The sequence below is a fragment of the Nicotiana attenuata genome, unplaced genomic scaffold (assembly GCF_001879085.1).
Source record: "Nicotiana attenuata strain UT unplaced genomic scaffold, NIATTr2, whole genome shotgun sequence".
In the NCBI taxonomy this organism is placed as follows: Eukaryota; Viridiplantae; Streptophyta; class Magnoliopsida; order Solanales; family Solanaceae; genus Nicotiana; species Nicotiana attenuata.
Window position 1 is genome coordinate 234,347 of NW_017671635.1, and position 5,579 is coordinate 239,925.

General features: G+C 31.5%; 1 long non-coding RNA gene across 1 annotated transcript; it reads left to right on the forward strand.

Moving 5' to 3' along the window:
* Positions 1–1,043: 1,043 nt before the first annotated feature.
* LOC109209415 lies at positions 1,044–1,902 on the forward strand. Its single transcript, XR_002065347.1, has 2 exons — positions 1,044–1,237; positions 1,460–1,902. It is a non-coding gene; the product is annotated as an uncharacterized LOC109209415 (long non-coding RNA).
* Positions 1,903–5,579: the final 3,677 nt, after the last annotated feature.

Below are 5,579 nucleotides of genomic sequence, written 5' to 3' on the forward strand. Positions count from 1 at the left end.
TCCTTTAAAGCAGTAACGGTTACATGTACCGTTTCTTCTACTAATTAATGTGCTACTTTAAAAGAAGAAAAAGACTTAAAGGTAGGGGTGTCAATGGATATTTGAAAATTGATTAAACCGACTGAATCGTACCGCATCAAACTGATTTTTAGGTTTGTCTTAAAGAAACTGTAAATTTTTATATAAATCTATAACCGTACCGATAATTAGGGTAGGTTTTTTATTTTATAAAAATAAACCGAAAAAATACCGAACCGTACCGAATAAATTTTACATGTGAAAAATATACTTATATAGTAAGTTTAAAACTAATAAAGCATTAAATTTTTCATTGGGCCTTAAAAATTATGAAAATTATTACAAGCCAATAACAAGTAATTAAACTCAAAATACTAATTGTTAAAACCTATAATGCTACTTATACTTAAACTAAGTTATTTCAAGTATCTTTATTAGCAAGACACAAAGTATTTTAGCGATTATGAGTAGCAAACTACAATATATTAAATATATTTCCTTTCATATAACTTAGATATCTTTTCCACCAAAAAAAAAAGATTTATCTTTTTGAATATTAAATATAGACTTTATTCTTGAGTCCCAGCTTGGTTAATATTTTTCCACTCGTGTGATTTATATTTTCTTTGCTTTTACTTGGATTCTTTTACGTTGCTGTCGAATAGTTAAGGATCTATACTCTAGCCATCTTTCATTTTTTTTAATTCATCACCCTTTAAAAAGTAAAAATGTCTAGAGAGTTTTGCTAAGTCCTATAAAAGCACGTATGTTATTGAATTTTACTTCTGCTGGTGAATTTTACATGACATTTAAAAAAATACTGAAAATTAACCGAACCGTACCGATACCGAAGTAAAACCGACATGATTGGGACGGTTTCAAAAAGTCTAATTTTGGTTATACATAATAGAATAACCGAAAAATTGGTATGGCACAAATTTTATAAAATAACCGGCCGAACCGAACCATTGACACCCCCTGCTTAAAGGACTCTTTTATTATTATGATAGCTCCTTTTCCTGCTAAATACCTTTCCCTCGGCCCAGCAAATATTTAGCAACAAGATAACTTGCTATGACAAGCACCAAATTCATTTATCTTTCCTCTCTTTTTGGAGGATTAGGATTATACGTGCCAGTTAGCCTAAGATGGTGATCTAGGTGTTATCTTCCTCTCAATTGTTGTTCGTAAATCTGTGAAATCCTCCACTTTGGTTCAGGTTTTAATTTCTGGACACGGAATGAACTTTTCTAGCGTTTTTTTTTTTTTGTATGAGTTCATTTTTGGTTGCAGGTGATGTGTTCATTTCTCCATTTTTATTCATGTTCCAAGTTTCATTCTTTTTAGTAGTATTTTGTTTCTTTTTTGATTAAATCGCCATCCATCTTTATCTATCGGCATTTTTAATTGATGACCTGCACTGAAATATGTTCATCTGCAGTAGTTGGAGTGCTTGGAGAATCATTAATCATCTTTGAATTGGAAGACAATCAGTATTCAACAAGGTTACAAGGAAATTAGTGACGAAGAAGATGATGCAAACAAGAAACCGTAAAAGGGCGATTTTTAGACTGTTGAGGAGGACAGAGACAAGGAAAAAGGTAAGAAGAAGAAATAAGGAAATCTCTCATCTTATTAACAACTAGCAGAATCCTATCCGGTTTGCAGACGACCAAAGCTGGTTATATAGGAGGAAAACGTCTCTTTCTACAGAAGTTTAACCATGGCTGGGATTTGGGAAGACTAATTGTGAGGTCAAGTACTTCTATGTTGAGCGGCAACTTGAATTCAAGGCAGTCCTCTTCATGTCTGTGTAGTAGGACTATAGGAGTATGTTTTATGAGAGGTCATGTGCTCAGAATATGTATTTTTTTTTTTCTTTTTTTTTTTTTTTTGAGAAATTCCCTTTTTATTTGGTTACTTATATTTGTTTGTAGGTTTGCAAAATTCTGACTTCTCCGTTGAGTAGATAATTTGTTTGGTTTTATGATTCTATTTGGGGGAGGAGTGGTGGCAAATTATTTTTTCTTCCTCAGGTAGGTTTTGATCAATTTGTTTCGGTCTAAAAAATATATACTTTTCTTGGCTAGGTTTAATTTAATTTTATTTCGTTCACTTTTGTTAGAGAAGAAAATGGACATGATTACTTATTTCTGCCTAAATTGATTTTTCTTTTAATTTTAGTGTGTTTCAACTAATATTAGATTGGTGAAGTACTTGTGAAGAAAATGAACATGAGAAAATATTCCCATGTTTAGTGAGGTTAAATTAATTTCCGATTTTTTTAATTTCTTCTCTTTTCTTCAATTCTTTTTGCTTTTTGGGTTGAAATGAAATGGGATTATGTTTGGGAATTAGCTAATATAAAAACATCAAACTATTTTGTCATGTTAGAAATCAAGAAATGAGGTGGAGTTAAATATATAATTTTGAGATGAAATTTGAAGTAACTTGAGAATAATTTTTTTTCCTTGATAGTTCATCTTCAAAAAATGAAAAATATCTCGACAGATTTTGCTGAATGTTAGGTACCTTAATTTAGATAGAAGTTAATTTTACTTCATAATGATTGTTTATATGCCCTTGGCTTTGGTTCCTTCTTCGTCCATTATCTTAGACGTGAATTAATTTGGTTGGTGGTTACTGGGGATATAATAAGTTGTCAAAGATAGAAATGATAAAGAATATTGCCTCATTAGTATAGAAATTAGTTGATTATTGCTTCATTTCCATTATTTCACTAACATCTTCATAAGATAAGGTTTGATTATAGTTTTTGAGAAATAACATCATTACGTCAGTATGAATATTTGGTCGAGAAATAATCACTTTTGAGGAAAAAAATTAAACTGTAGTAGTTTGGGTTGTGTTAGAGGTAAAATTTGCAAATACTAATATGGATATATTTTTTAAAATGGGTTTAGTGAACTTAATTTGTAAAAAATGGTTATACAAATTAAAATTAACTAAGAATGCGGCTAATGATAACAAGGACAAAATTATTCCAAGGCATATGCTGCTAACTATGAAGAAGAGTGATGAACTGAAAAAACTTTTTGCTATTATATTGTTACTGTTGCACATCGTACTGTTTATCCAAATATCAATCCCATTTGATGCCCAAGAAGACTTTCTTATGACAATCAAAATATTAGTAATATTTATTATGCATGAATTAACCGAAATGTATGCTGCTTATGAGTATTTTATCGAAGATACTGGATTGCTTATCATTTCATAGATTGATATTCTTTTATAATCTCGCGAAGCGCGTACGTATTCACTAGTATATATATATATATAAAAGAGGGCATGGAAAAGATGATTTGGCACCTCTCTTAGGCCAAGAATGATATTTATCTTATTTCTCAAATTTTTAAGTTTTTCCCTAATTTTTCTACATATTTCCATTTATTGTGTGATATCTTAAAGAACCAAAAAGTCACGTCCTGCTGTCTATTAATTACACCTCCACCCAAAAGTCACTTCCCACAATCTCCTCTACAAGTCCTAATTAACTCTTCCAAAGTTATCTGTTTGCTTTCCGTCTGCCAGCCGTTTGCATTGGGTAATTTATTGATGTGAATTTATCATGTCATCATGGCTGACTGCCGTTTGCTTTCTCTAAGAAACCCAAGTAGCAGCAATTTATTTTTAGTAATCACCACAATAAATGTATTAATATTGCGAAACTCCTCCACTATTTTAAATATTGAATATTTAAGGGCAGAAACTCATCCAACAACCAACATGGATGTGAAAGAGAACACGGGATCTAAAGATCTTACAGGTTTATGCTTGAGGAGGCAATCGAAGGTTATAATAGAGCAGCAAACTGTAATCATCGAGAAGCAATTTCTCTTCGCCTACTAGCAAAATCCGCATGTTAAATTTGGTTATTCGGAGGAAGCAACATTTTACTGAAGTTAGTAATTCGGAGGAAGCAACCATTTAGTGAAGTTGGTAATTCGGAGGAAGCAACCATTTTACTGAAATTGGAATTATTCGGTGGAAGCTACATTTTACTACAATGATCCAAGGAGGAGTGAAGGTGTAGAACTGAGTTCCAAATATACTACATAGTTTAAAGTTCCAAAGGCAATTAAAGATTGAAGAAGGGTATGGCAATATATATTAATTAAGGAGAATGGAATATTATGGTTCGGAAGAAGCGCCAGAGGAATGCAAATCAAGAAATACACATATATTTCTGCGTTTTGAGAAAATATTGGTTCTTTCTTCTCATTTTTCTTATTTGGATGTTGAGAAATTGGTGAAGAAACTTGAAATAAAATGTGGGTTTATTTTCGGTATATGAATAATTCTTATCCTTTCTAGTATATAATTACTATTCCCTCCGGTTCACAATAGGTGTCCAATTTGCTTTTAGCACGCCCATTAAGAAAATACTAAATTCTATATAAAAATACCTACTATGACTAAACTACCCCTAATTAAACATTTAATGTGAGGAGTAAGAAATTTTTTTTAGGGATATGTATATAGAGGTTATTTTGTAAAAACAAATTGAATTCTTTCTTGATTACATAACTGGACACTTATTTTGAACCAAAATGAAAAAGCAAATTGGACACTTATTGTGAACCGGAGGGAGTATGATTATAATGAAAAAGTTGATCTGCTTTTGGATGTTAACACTTCTCATTTGTTTGGCGAAAATATGCCAAGAGTTAGATTTTTCCGAGAATAGTGGATATAATTTTCGAATTGTTGGTAACTTTGAAACTGGTTGTTTGAATTGAAAAAGTATTGATATGTATGTATATGTGATAGCAATCTCACGTGGCAGCGCAGTTTAGTTAGTTGTAGTATTATGTCAAGCTATAGCTTAGCTGTCACTAGTTAGTTAGTGGAGTTGATTCGTGGAGTCAATTGTATATATAGAGTTTAACATTCAGTTAATATACAAACTTTCATTTTCCCCAATTCTGTTTCTTCTTTCTTATCTCATTTCGCCCCAGTTGCTTCCATTAGAGAAGCTTCAAGCTTCATCTGTTGAGCTCGTATTTCAGCATGGTATCAGAGGGCGGTTATTCACTCTTAACAGTTTGGCTTATCGGTTATCAGGTTTTAAATGTATTAATCTGCTAGCCAGCTAATAAGATATCGGACGGATTGGTATCGGTTTAGCTCTTATCGGGCGGTTTATCGGCCTAATTCAATCTATATTGCGTGCATTGATTGTTTGTTGACTGATGACTCAAAATAGAAAATTGAGAAAAGAAAAAGGAGAAATTAGAGTAGCAGCTTTCTAATTTTAAGTATTAAAATAGCCGTCAATATGAATTCTCCAAACTCTCAGCTCAGGATAATTCAGTTACTCTATCATCATCTTGATTACACCTCACAATCACATATAATATATACGCCTTTTTCTTTTAACTTTCATCACTAATATTCTTCGAGAAAGAAGTTAAGACGTTGTACTAGTGAATAAGCATTAGAATACTGACATCAGCAACAACGAATTAATGATATGAGATCTTTTCTGTAGTAATAACTATATATATATATATATATATATATATATATATATATAT